General features: G+C 31.2%; 1 protein-coding gene across 3 annotated transcripts in view; it reads left to right on the top strand.

The window, feature by feature from the left end:
* LOC129247325 (uncharacterized) overlaps positions 1 to 12,738 on the top strand; it is a 242,798-nt gene that overhangs the window by 196,704 nt on the left and 33,356 nt on the right. The window lies entirely within an intron of this gene.

A 12,738-nucleotide genomic window follows, 5' to 3' on the forward strand; every position in this document is an offset into this window, starting at 1 on the left:
TAAATAACATTTCAAGTTGTGTTTCGCTTGTTGAATGTTAAGAAGTAGTGATGGCATTATGTTGTACAGTGGCCAACGGATGAACAAAACTCTTAAGCTTAATATTTCACACACAAAAAATTGGATGGTTTGCTTGTACGCATGGTATTCCAGGTTTTTGGTATATCATAGGACATCTAAAGATTAAACGACGAGTCAAGCCATTAACCCGTTCACGATATTGTTTCCATATGGCAACAGTAAACTTTAAAAGGCCGTCAACACTCGGCCAACTTGTAAAAAATATCAACTTTTTTGTTACATATTTTCAAAAATTGAAGTTTAATGGTTAAACAGAAATAAAATAAATAATAACCGCCCAGTATATATCGGTAATACAACATTTTTAAAGAAAGCCTTCTGGCATATAGCACTTCACTCTGAAATTTTGCATTTTTAGATTTCAACAATTTTTGAATAAAGTATATAGAAAAATGTTCAATCTGTCATTTGACAGCTTTAAAAGCTGTCCTAATTTTTAAAACTAAGCTTGTTGCCATATGGCAGCAAATTTCTCGTAAGGTGTTAACTTGTATTAGATTGCAGAAGAAGTTTATTTGCGATTGAAACGAATACAAAACATTTGCATTGAAAAATATTAAAAAGTGAGAATCTCTGCGGCGATGGTTTCTAAGATACTCATAGCAAGATTTTTTTTAGATTTTTAAATTTTTTAGAAGTCAAAAAGCACTAACAAAAATCTATTAATTATTATTGCAAGTTTCATAATTACTAAAAACAAATAAAAAAATAAAAAACCTCACAGAAATACCTGGTGAATTATGTGAAGAATGACCAAAATTTCAAAACGATTGTTCCTGTAGATTTTGAGTAATTACGTGTATGCTCTTTACAAATAACACATTTTAGAAAAAACGCTTTGAAGCCCAGCAGGCAAAGAAATCCGGCCTGGAGGAACGCACGCATAAATATTCCCAATTTCGTCAATTCTCACAATACTCTTGAGGCATTAAGCATTCATTTAAAGTGAACAAAATTAAATATTCTCAATTAAATAAATTAAAATATTTTCATCAGAAAATATTTGTGAATAGGGTTGCCAACTGGCTAAAAAACTTAAATTAATTAAATAAGTTAAGCAAAATTTTACTTAACTTTATATTTTATTTAAAAAAAGAAAATTTGAATGAGGTTGCCACTTAATTTATAGTTTAAAATTTTTAAATATTAATACTTTACACTCTTTAATGACGTACAAGTCACTTCAAAAATAGTAAGTCAGAAAAACGCTTTAAAGTTAAAAATGGTAAATGGTTGGACCATTGCTTCCTCAACTATCTTTCTCCAGATTTCTCGATCTGCTGTTCGATCTACCACCAGTTTTGTATGTTCATCTCTTTAAGAGCATCGATAACTGATTTTATCCATCTTTTCTTTGGTCTTTCCCTTAGTGCGCTTCCCATACGGTTGCTTCTAAAAGGCATGTTTTGGCGCTCTTTGCTCTGGCATTCTTTCCACGTTTCTAAGCCAGCGTATGCGTTTGGCTTTTATGTATTTTATGATGTTTCGCCCCTTTATAAGGTGTTCAAATTCTAGATTGTATCGAATAAGATATGTGCCATCTGCCAACTTGATTGGGTCATATATACCTGTACACTAGCGTGGCAGTTATTTGACCTGTTTTTTTATATTACATACAATATTTTTTCGCGGGCTACCCTCCAGGTTGGTTCCATTCTATATAAAAATTACCTCTGTGAAATTTGGTGCCTATCGGATAGGGGAAAGGTGTGCCCCCGAGCCTTTCAATATGCAAAATTTACCCCAAAATGACAAAAAATTTAATTTCATTAAAAGTGTGTTTTTTATTTTACATGAGTATATACATATGCAGCGTAAAAAAGTAGTAAAAGAATTTAATTGGTAAAGTATATTAAATTATACATATATAAATTGAATAAGGAAATTATTATCCATACAGTATTTAGCATATATAGTTCCATATGACGCTTACTTCATTGCTATTTAGTTTAATAACAACATATAAAAAAAACTAAAAAAAGAAGCAACTCATTGAAGAAAATAAAATAAAAATGAATTAAAAATCTTTATTTTTAGATACATATAGTTTGTTTTTTGCTGTCTGGGAGCTTCTGTCGATAGTCATTTACAACTTGGAGCACGTACTGCATTTGTCGCTCGTTTTTTGTATATAACTTATTAAAATCCTCCACTAGTTTAATACCTCCCTCCGCAGTATCATTTGTTACTTTAAGTTTATTAACTACTTTTAAAGCTTGGACGAAATCTTCATGTTTGTGCCACCGGGCAGGATCTGTGCATAGGAATTCGTCATTTATGTTAAATCTTGCAAAGAATCATTTTGTTTTATTGGAGACAAATTGTTCATGTCCTTGGTTTAATAATTCAGGAACTTGGCTTGTTTTTACGGTTATCCTTTTAATACTTTTTTCACATTCAGCATCAGTTTCACGATTCAACGCCTTTACCTTTTTACTTTTTGATCCTGCCGTCACATTTGGGTCAAAGAAGGCCAAGGCGATGGATTCAGGTGATAAATACCACAAATGATTTTTGATTTTTTGTAAAGCCACACGAGAGATGTCTTCGTCAACTGTCCGGTATTTATAAATTTTGGAAAGAACACTGAAATCCAAAAATGGTGCTTTGGCTGCAGAAGGGGCACAAAACCACGCTTCGATATATAGTATACTGATAAGGAAAATGCAAATATCACAAATTGCATTTTCCTCACGCGGTGATAATTTAAATTCACCGCGAAACATGAATATCTTAAAGCAATAAATAGCCTTAGCCATCCACCTTGCATGATGGATTGCTCCTGGAGCACGGAAGGATATTCCACGAGATGGTATTTCGCCAAGAAAAATAGCAGCCAATTGTAAAAATTCTCGATAATCCTCTCTCGGTTGTTGTTCTTGCAACGCGCTTCGTATAAAATCAAGAACTCGGGAAACATCGACCGGATCCAAATGTTTTCTGATCTTCTTATTCACGATTCCGGTTTTAAAATTATTTACATTTATTTTAGGCCAAGCAGTTTGGAACTTTTTTAAGATTGTACGGTTACCCATCTTCTCCTCGAAAACGGCTTTTAAAATGATTTCGTATATGTGATGGCGGCAAGGCAAATATCATCCCCTTAGTATTAAAATAGCCTATAAATTTTATGATGTTTTGAGAAAATGAATCTCAAACTTTTTGTCGAAAGTAGCTCTCACTCAAATCTCGTTATGTCTGTAAATATTTATTATTTTTTGACTGACGTTTTGACCCACTTTATGGAACTAGAATTTGACAAAATTTTGACCACATATAAAATCGACAATGGAGAATCCAAAAATTCAATAAAAAAATAATAGCCTATGAGCACATAGGCTATTGTTATACTAAGGGGACGATATAAGAGATCTTTTTCTAGAAAGCTTTCAATCAAAATACACGCACCCTTAAAAGCGCCCGTATTAGAGGCAGTAGTGTCAAAAACCAATGCTTTTACGTAGTCCTGAAGGCCCCATTCCGCAAGGGTTTCGCAAACAGCTGTTGCCTGTTCTTTTCCACTCTCTGATTGCAAGAAGTTGATCAGCACCGCAATTTGAAAGAGTAACAGGAAGTCGGTCTACTGTCTCTTTACCTGTTAGTGATGGCAGTAATTTACTATCCAAATGTATCGTAGCGGCAGGCAATTCCTTATCCTTAAAGATATTTTTGATTTCGGTAGCTTTCTTTTCGCAGAGTTTCTCACGAGAATTGTTAATAGACCACCTGTTGATCGCAAAAGTTTCCACATCTTGACCAAGGGCTTGAACTGCATTTCTGTCACTGATCTTGCACTTATCCCAAGCAGCAGCAAGCTTAGGAGTTATTATTATTTGTCGTTCTCTTTTTTGTTTTGCTGGTACAGACAAATGTTTTGAGCATTGCGGAATTTCCTCTGAAGCACGCGCTTCTAAATCTTCTCTGCTGCTTGAACTCGACGTCATCAGTATATCAGATTGAGCTAGAAATAGTATTAACAATATAAGTACGATTTAGTTCAGTATACATAAATATTCATGTTAAATAGGTAGCTAGAGAAGAACTTCATTATTGCTTCGTTCTTTACTCTTCTCCTCTCGTAATTTTCGCTCAGAAACTCGAGTCTCTTTCGCACTTAGCTGTTTAAGAACTGCTTATCTTCTTCAATGGATATGATATTCAATGCATTGGCGTGTGCAATATCGAAGAGATCCTCGAGTTTTTCAACGAATTCTTTTTCTTTTTTCTTATGATCCATCGACGTTCTTGCAGCATGAAGTTGAAAAGTTGCTGCCACTGCTGATAGAGACCTTCTAACTTTGGTATACAGTTCTTTAGTTCTTGCGTCGGAATTCGGGCTTTCTCACAATATCTCATCACTTCTCGCACAGCTAGTGAAGCACTGCCTCGTATTGTTAACTTACACACCCGTAAATTGAAAAAAAAACTTGTAACGTTTGTTTTACAGATAGAAGTTTGTTTCCAAAAATTTCATTTGAATAATACCCGAGCAGATAAACTTTTCTCGTAATAGACGTCGCGACATTGTACTACCGAATGCCTTCACGTCAAATGTTGTAAGCAACTAATGATTTTTTTAAAAAACTTTAATACAAAACTTTTTTAGCCATAAAAATTTGAATTACCGTTGTTATTTCAGAAACGAAATGCTCGCCTATTTTATTTGATACTAGTACTAGTTTTTTATATTGATATTATCGATGTGTACGTTAGTCAAAACGTGAACCCAATTTTTTATGCGCGGAAATCTGTTTGAAGAAATATATTTTCATTTCGAATTTCAAAATGTGATCAGTTGATAAGTTATCTCACATATTTTAACTTCCGTTTTGTTTTTGTAATTCAGAAATTGAAGAAAAATGGAAAATTTTTGACAGAGTTGTCAAAAAGCAAGGGTCGAACGACTTGGTAGATTCTGCATTGAATATATTTTTTTAAGCGTAATAATTTGAATTATCATTGTAATGTGATAAACTAAGTGCTCGGCTATTTTACTTACTACTAGTACTTATACTACGAATTTTCGGGTTTTTTGAAATTTTGAAGGCCCGGGGGCACACTTTCCACTTACCAGATTTACTTCAAACTTTTTTACCACCATTTTTATATATAAAGGAACCAATCTGGGGGGTAGCATCAATAAAAAAATAATCTTGCAAAATAACTGCCACCCTACTGTACACCCACGATCGAAATAAATGATACACGATATTTTGACCAGTTTTGACTAAGTTTCTCTTATTTTTTTAATTTTAATTAATTTTTCATAAAAGTATAGTTTATTCTACATCAAATATTATGCAAGTTAATTTGTAGAGCTTTGTACAAAATTCGACGAATTTCATTAAAACCTCAATTTTTTTTATCAGAATTTTCAAAAAAACAACAATTACAAATATAACTGGGTAGTCCGTTTTATGGCCTATTAAATTTTAGTTCAATAAAGTGCGAGTTTAAAGTGGGTGAAAATGTTCGTTGATTTTTTATAATTTTTTCCCTGCCAGTGTTGCCCATTTTCTCCATACAGCGAAAGGACGATATTTTGATGTTTTTTCATTGGTTGGAATACATTAATTTTTGCGCCACAATTCCAGTCGTGTCTTGCAAATGCTGCCACGGTCACATAATAGTCTAGTCTTTATTTAGCCGTTTATCCATATTCATGATGCCACACACAACGAATATCAATAACTATCGAACTTTTCGAAGTTCGATCGAATGCTTGAGTATATAAATATGTATAGCTATGTTGGTAAATAAAAAAAAATCACTTTAATTCATGAGAAATGCATTGCAACACCTGTTCGATGAAATGCCACGATAAGCTCTTAAAGCAAAATGCAAGCAAAAAAAATTTTTTTTTTAAATAATTACAATCGCTGTTTGAAAACTTTTCATTCACTACATTAAATTGCAATTTTTTACTTGCCTTTGTTTTCGTTACTGCATTGCAGCTCGCTCAACAATCGGCAACTTTGAACTTTAAACTTTGCACGCATGCAACTTTTAACCTGCAAAGCTGCCACTGCTGAAACGTGTTGGGTCAGCGCAAAAAACAAATAAAACGGCACTAGAGGTCGTTGCAAAATATATATGCACTGCCTTGATTAGCTGCATGCAGGCTAAATACCCAGTTAGTACAGCCTTACTTTCCGTAAATTAATTTAACTTACCGTATGCCAATTTGCTGTGATTCCATTTTGCTCACATGCTTTTCTCTGAAACTCTTAATTGACATTTTTATTTTTGCTACATTTTTTGCTGTTTTATTTTCCTTGGTAGCTCACCGCTTATGATAATATACGAAATAAATTTGTTTGAAAAGTTAGTTTTACTCCACTTACTTAAGGTTATACCTTGAAAATTAAAAATTGTCAGGCTCTTAATTGTCATATTGTGGCCCTTTGTTTCAACTTGGAGCTTTAGGTTACATATATTTATTTCAGTTTGATATGGAGAGATAAGTTTATTATATTTGCTTTAAAGCTTGTTGGTAAATAAATTCGGTTAAGTTCAGTTATGGAAATTAAGTCTAGGCTAACTTTTCCTTAACATATTCAAACCCTCCTCGCATTGGTTCATATGTCCATTGGGCATAATTTGTCGAAGGGAAGCAGTTAATTGCTTAAAAAGTAGCAACAAATTGCAGGTAATTAATGGAAAACTGTAGCAACTGGAAAAGTTCACTTTTTTATAGGAGCATCAATGTTGAAAGTGTGAGTAATATAAAAAAGTATAAAAATCATAAAAAAGTTACTTGAAGTACCGAGTAAAAGTTTTGAATTTTTTTATACAGATTTTTTTGCTAGGCTACTTTAATGTTACCGCAATTTTCATTTGCAACTGATGAGCTGTAGTCAATATTTCAATGAAGCCATTGTGGCGTAAAACAATTCTGTGGTGATGATTTTAAGAAAAAGATAAATAAAAAAAAAGAAAATAATAAACAAACAAAATTTTTTCTGGTAAATTTTTTTTGAGAAATAATTTTTGGAAATTTGTTTTTGGAAATAATCAATAATTTTTACTTTATATTTTGCAAAATTTTGTTTGGAAAATATGTTTAGGTAAATATTTTTTTGGGAAATAATTTTTTAGGAACAAATAGTTTGGGAAATAGTAAATAAAAAAACAGTTCTGTAGTGATGATTTTAAGGAAAAGTTTAATAAAAAAAAAAGAAAATAATAAACAAAAAAAATAAATTTTTTGCAAAAATTTTTCTGTGAAATATTTTTTTTTTAAATAATTTTTGGAAATAATCAATAAAAATTTTTATTTTTTGCAAAAATTTGTCTGGGAAAGTTTGTTGGAAAAAACTTTTTAGTAAATATTTTTTTGGAAAACTTTTTTTGCAAAAATTTTGTTTGGGAAATAATTTTTTTTGAAAATTTGTTTTGGACAAATACTAGTTTGGGAAATAGTAAATAAACAAAACTAGGTGTGTGGTGATGATTTTAAGGAAAAGTTAAATAAAAAAAATGAAAATAATAAACAAAGAAAATTAATTTTTCGCAAAAATTTTTCTGTGAAATATTTTTTTTGGAAATATTTTTTGGAAAATTTTTTTGCAAATAATCAATAAAAAATTTTTATGTTTTGTAAAAATTTGTCTGGGAAATTTTTTTGGAAAAAGCTTTTTACTAAATATTTTTTTGGAAACATGTTTTTACAAAAAGTTATTTCGTAAATATTTTTTTGGGAATTAAAAAAAAAATCGTAATATTTTGCAAAAAATTTGTTTGGGTAAATATGTTTTTCTTTGGGTAAATAATTTTTTCAGCAACTTTTTTTTGGAAAAATAGTTTGGGAAATAGTTAATAAATAAATAAATAAATATTTTACAAAATTTTTTCTGAAAATTTTTTGGGCAATAAAAATAAACAAATGTAATATTTATGTTTGGAAAAATTGTTTGAGTAAATAACTTTTTGGGAAATAATTTTTTTAGGATATTTTTTTTGGAAAAATAGTTTGGGAAATAGTAAATAAAAAATTAAATTTTTTACAAAATTTTTACTGAAATTTTTTGGGGCAATAAAAGGAAACAAATGTACTATTTTTGTCTGGAAAATATGTTTAGGTAAATAATTTTTTGGGAAATAATTTTTTTAGGAATTTTTTTTTGCGAAAAATAGTTTGGGAAGTAGTAAAAAGAAATTACATTTTTTACTATTTTTTTGGGAAATTTTTTCGGAACAATTTTTTAAGAAATAATTAATAAACAATTAAATTTTTTGCAAACAATTTTTTAGGAATTTTTTTTGAAAAACTTATTGAGAAATATTAAAAATAATTAATAATTATAATTATAATTTTGAGAATAAAAAAAAATTATTGTAAAAATATTGCTAGGAAATTTGTTTGTGTTACACCGTGTGTGTAAATTTATCCACATTTTTACAATGACCTTCGATTAGTTGCCATTCAATAATTTGTTTATTGATAATTTTTTTACTCAAAATAAAAACGTAATTTACTCATCATCTTCGCCATTGGAGTACTCAGTTGCAGGCTTAACTCAATCATGACTAATTGCTGATATCAAATAGCCACCGTCACAGTTGTAAATGTTTAAACAAGGTGACGCAAAATTAATTATCCTACTCGACAATTAAAAATCTTTGTAAATGGCGTCGTACCACTACCACATTTTACACTTGTGCATTGGAAAGCTGCAGCACACAAACAGACAAGCGCGCTCCCTTGCTTGTCAAAGGCCAAAATAATGATTTCCTTCACTCAAAATCATTTTTGTTTCTTTTTATTCAGTTAAAAAGTCATTTAGAAACATTGCATAAAAAATGTAATTAAAACCAAAAATTGGAAAATTAATTTTGTGGCACCTTGCATGAATGCACAAGTAAGCATGTATGTGTGTATATTTGTAAGCGTGTCGCTTTGTCGTTGCAGCTGATTTGTTGATTTGTTGGATAATTCGCGTAATTTGATGCACAACAAATGCATTGCATTCCTCGTTAGCTCACCTTCGCTGTTTTTGATCTCAGGTTGCGAGTTTGCTACGTTGACTTCTGGTATTTTTGATTATATTAATTTTCTTGTATAAATATGCATGTACGGATTTTTTTGTGTACTTTTTTCTTCATGTTTTTTGCTTGCATGTTCGGAGGCTCGAACCTATGCAGTTCCAAATGGGAATCATCTATTGTTGACTAAAACTCCTCTTTCTAACTTCATTTCTTTCACTATCTATTAGTTCAATTAGACGTTAGTTTAATTACGTATGTTTTTTCATTACTCTTTTGTTTTAGTAGTCAGTTAGAAATCATGTTTTCTAGACTTCTTTAAAAAAAAAAAAAATAATAATAATAAATTAAAAAAAAAAAATATTAATATGATATTTCCAAAATGTTACGGCTTTTCTTGTATAATTTCTGTGGGCTACTATCCAAAATATGAAATTTTTTGTATATTCGTTTACCATTTATATATTTCGTTATCCATTTCTAGCGTCTAGTGGTGGCATTAGCAAAGGAAAGCAATACTCAAACTAAATTTCAGAATACCAGAAAGCAATTCTATAACAAACTCAGTATATCCACCACACACCCAGGGTTGGCCATTTTGCACTATCACTAAATTGCTCTACCACTAATTTTTTAGTGGTAGTTAAAATAAAGGTTTCATTATGACAAAATCTGCAGGTTTTGAGTATTTTAACTACCTGCTTATTGCATTGATTATTTAGTGGACTATGCCCAACCCCGAATGAAGCTCGCTTTCACTCAAACTTTATCTCTTCTGCACCTTTTTTCACGTTTTTACCGCATAATAAGTACAAGGTGACGCAAAATTAATGATCCAATGGTTTTTGAATATCTTTATTTTGAATATACAAAAAGTGAGTGATCTTTCATTGGACCTCCATTGCTTATCTATTTGTATACTGCAATTGTCTACTTCATTCGCCATGTGCGAAAATTATGTCATATTCCAACAGGGTGATTAATTTTGCGCCGCCTTGTATTTATATTTAAGGGATCCCGGTGGTCAAAAGCTCGAAAATTTAGGGTATTTTCAGGTATTTCAAAAAAAAAAAAACGAAACACGACATTTAAATTTTTTAGGTTTTTTATTTAACTTCTTTTACATAAAAAAATTTATTTTTTTATGATTTTAAAAATGGCGTTGAAGTTGACCTTCCTAAAAAATTGGACTTGACCCAAACAAATTATTCTGTATGACTGAGCATTATCTCGGTACTAGAAAAAAAATTGACAAAATGGCGCGTTTTGAATTTGATACTCTAAAAGTCGGAGTTTTTTCAGTTTCTTAATAAAAAAAAAAATGCGAACTATTTGAAAGAATAATATGATTCTAGTACCCGCGATAGCCATTGATTTTGTGAACCACATATTAAAATTTCAGACGATTCAGTTGAATAGTTTTGTTTTGTTTTTGACAACACCAGACCGAAAAAGTAGTTTTGAAATAAATGAGTTTAAAGTTAAAGGTGCAGGAGCGTGCGGACCGCTCTTTACTTAGTTAATGGGCTGTAGAAGCTATAAGATTGGGAATTTCCGCATGAAATTCTTAAGACACCATACTTTCGAAATATTGAAAAAACAAAAAATCGATTTTTTGAAATTTCTAAACCACCAGGCCCTTAAGACACGAACACTTCATTCTTGCCACAGTCCACGTAACTTCTAATGCGGAACCAATACGCACACAGCTTCTGTAGGCGTCTAGCCTCAATTTTGCTGCATTTGCCGTTTCACGATATTTACAGTGGCTTATGTATATGCGTGTATGTACATCTGTAAATATGAAATAAAATTAAAAAAAACCTGTTTCAATACCAATGACTCAGCAAATAAATTCAATTGTTTCATGCCTACACACACTTCAGTTTCCAAGGCGCATAAATGCGATAATGTATTAAATCACAAAAATAAAAAACGACTCAGTGAGCATCACTCATCCGTGCCAACCCAGTTGCAGCAGCAGATGTGGCGTGATAGTAGAATCAGCAAATTATGTACTTGTGAGTTTTTCTTTTAATGCTGGTCATTCAACGTACTATGGCGCGCATCTCCATTGTAGAAGTATGTGTAGGGTATGACATGGAGTACGTCATTTACAAAAAAATAAATAAAAAAATATATATATGTACATAAATATAAAAGAAATTTAAAAAAAAAAAAACAAAAAGTACAATAATGAAAAAACAACAGTTTTAGTTACGCACAGTTGATTACAGTAATTTTTTAAAGTAGTTGCTTAAAATTTCAAATGAAAATTCTTTCAATAATTCTCGATGGCTTCTTTAACTTCCAACTTAATCGTGGATATATGTAGTAAATAAATAAATAATAAATAAGCCTCCTGGATGTATGTATGTAGACAAAACTGTGTACATAAGTCAACCACAAATTGCATTTTAAAATGAAACTAAGCAAAAAAGCAAAAATGATGTGTCACGCTGAGTCCCTGAATTTGAATTTTTACTTGTCATAATTTTCTTGCTGTCATAAATTTTCTGTTCTTCCAAATGCAATTTTTTTTTTTTGCCAGCTCTCGTGTCTACTGACTTTCTCTACATTCAATCATTTATTAATATTATTTTAACTGTATTTTTCGTACCCTTGAAATTTACCGCTGCAATTATTCGTTTACTGTAATTTATTCGTTTGCAAAATTAGTTATTTTTCTATGCAAAATTTCAACATCTTGTGGCTTTATTTCTCTCAGAATTCGAGTATAGATATATTAGCAATTCTAATTGATTGCGCACTTGACATTCGATTGCATGCATATATATTTACATAGTTTTCATTTGTATGAGCGTTGTAAACAATTCATTTTTACTGCTACCCTTTCTTCTTTAGTTACATGAATTATTCGAATTGAATTTGAATGAACGTTTATGGAATTCTTCGCTTGTGCGCCATTTGCTTTCAGTATTTCTGTGGTTTTTCTAGTTTTTTTTTCTTTATTCATTCATTCACAAATTTGATTTGATCAATTTACTTCAATCAACGCTCGTCAATTTGCTAATAAATTAGATTTACATATTTTCACATCTACAACTTTTTTGCTATTTTGGGGGATTTTTGAATTGGTAAGGAATTTTTAGTTTACCTCGTGGCTAGAGAGGAGTTATATTCCCTTAGCGAATAAATCTCCCACGGCGTAGAGAATAAAGAAGGTGTGACCAACTTCACACCGTTAACCGACTCTCAGCGATTTTGCAGGAATCAGTTGCATTGCTGATGTAACAAGGAATGTGACAGACGTTTGTTTACAACAGAGGTCGGCAAAAACTGAGATCGAGAAAAAATCCACTCAGCCACTGCCAATATTAGTTCGTTGCTGCCTGAACAACGACTGAGGGGAAGATTGATTGGATTCAAGTCAGGATGGAAGGAATAATATCATAAAATGAAGTCGATCGTGGTGTTGCTACTTTGTTCTCAGTGAGTTCGACATAATCGCTGTGTGTGTGATGTCGCATTTTTGCTACTTGCGTGTATTTTTTGAGTAATTTTTTTTTCTTTTTTTGCATTGTTCTTCGCATTTTCACATCTCCCTCATTCAAATGCACCAATTTAAAGTCACATATTCTCTGATCATGTAACCTCGGTTGGTTGGTTGGTTAGAGTGGTGATTCATCCAGAATCTAACTAGCGCTTCCG

Source organism: Anastrepha obliqua, chromosome 5 (genome assembly GCF_027943255.1).
Source record: "Anastrepha obliqua isolate idAnaObli1 chromosome 5, idAnaObli1_1.0, whole genome shotgun sequence".
NCBI lineage: Eukaryota > Metazoa > Arthropoda > Insecta > Diptera > Tephritidae > Anastrepha > Anastrepha obliqua.